The sequence below is a fragment of the Apium graveolens genome, chromosome 2 (assembly GCF_009905375.1).
Source record: "Apium graveolens cultivar Ventura chromosome 2, ASM990537v1, whole genome shotgun sequence".
NCBI classification, from domain to species: Eukaryota; Viridiplantae; Streptophyta; class Magnoliopsida; order Apiales; family Apiaceae; genus Apium; species Apium graveolens.
In genome coordinates, this window is record NC_133648.1 from 246,990,392 (window position 1) to 246,992,390 (window position 1,999).

Below are 1,999 nucleotides of genomic sequence, written 5' to 3' on the forward strand. Positions count from 1 at the left end.
TCCGGCGACTTCACCAGATTCCGGTGAATCAATTACAGCCCCAAATCAACACCGTTTGATACGGTTCTTGGGTGCTTTTCATTGCAAATCAACACAGCAATCTAATCATAAGCAAAACTTCCCGGAATCATTCCTGTAACAACTTCTCCGGCCAAAATCGATCAAACACCGACTTCAACTCCGGCCAAAAACCCATCTTTTGATTCTGTAAACGAAACTTAACGTTCTATAGTGCAAATTAAAGCTAAGAACATATAAAATCAAAGCCCTAACCTTTCAAGTACCAAAGATTCACCGAAATCATCGAGTTATAATTTGAAAATTCGGTATAAACCCTAATAATCGAACTTTGCTATATAGGTATCGTTTTATCAATTAAACACCATGAATCAACTGTAAATCACATAACCAAGCTATATCAATCATCAAAACATCAAAATAACCCTGAAATCAAAAAGCCCTAATTCGAACATAAACCCTAGAAATCAAAAATCAAAAACTACGAATTAAAACTTGAAACTGATGCTAGAAATGGAAAGAACAGATCGAAACCTTCGATTTGGGTACTTGAATCGCTTGTTTTGGTGCTGTAATCTCCTCAAAATCACGGCTTGAACTCTGGACCCGACCTTGTTCTTCCCGACCCGAATTACAGAGAATTTTTGTATTTTTCTGTATTTAACTGATTTATTAATTATAATTAATTAATAATTAGGCTATTTATAGTAGTAAAATTAATACTCCTAAATAAAATTAAGGGGCTAATTATACATCTAATAAAAATATTGGGCCCTAATTTTTATAATTTTTGAGTATTAAAATTTAATTTATAAATATTTTATATATACAATATATATGCGAAAATTTCTCAAAAATTGTGAATAATGCAAAAATACAAAGAAATGGTATAAATAAAAGTCCTATAATTTTATAAAAATAAAAATGTGATTTTTGTGGGGTTTTTAACACCCATTGGGGCCCGGAAAAGTCACTTTTCGTAAAACGAGAAAATTTATAAAATATCCAGATTTTCAGAATAATGTGATGATAAAAGCCGTTTGATGAAAAATAAGGCCCATTATTTTATTTGAAATACTGGCTTTAAAATCATGGTTTGGGTTGTAAAACGTTTGAAATGAAAGCGATGAATGCAAAATAAAACATCTGAAAAATACCTTAAAAATACAGAAATGACACGGAATGCACGTAAGACGTAACAGTTAAGGTTTAACAGATAATCACACATCATTGACATATTAATACACATAATTTTATTATGATTATGATATAATACAACGTAAATTTCCCAGTCGTTACAATAATTCTCTCACTTGATTTAATTTAAAAATTAAATTCTTAATTAATAATATTAAGAATTAATTAAATCTCATTTAATCAATTATTAAATCTGCTAATTAATAATTTATTTCACAAATAAATATTTACCAGCCATTATTAATTAATTCCTCCACCATTAAAATATTCTTATGGTGTGACCCTATAGGTTCAATATTAAGCCGGTAGTAGAAATAAATAATAATAAAACTATTTTATCATTATTTATATAAATTCTCTAATTCATTAAATATGATTAATTAATAAATTAATCATATTTATTCTACATCGTGAGGGATACTTCTCAGCATATCGCGAGTATCCGGATAATACGAATTCACTGCTTAGAATACCAAGAACCTATTCAGTGAGTAATTACCGTACAATCGATTCCTTCTACCCTGCAATGTCACGATTAAATACAAGGCATGGAACTTGTGTCAAGCATATCTTATTTAATCATTTTCTTTCCCATTCACTATGCTTAGTTCTATTTAATGTAAATTAGAAACTCCTTTCTAATTTCATTCAGTCTGGCCAGAGATTCCTGAACTAGCATAAGTGGATCAGCATTGAACATTCTCTTCCTTCACTGGAAGGGGTAGATCCTTTATTGATCATACACTATCTTCGTGTACAAATTCCTATACCCAGTAGAGCCCTT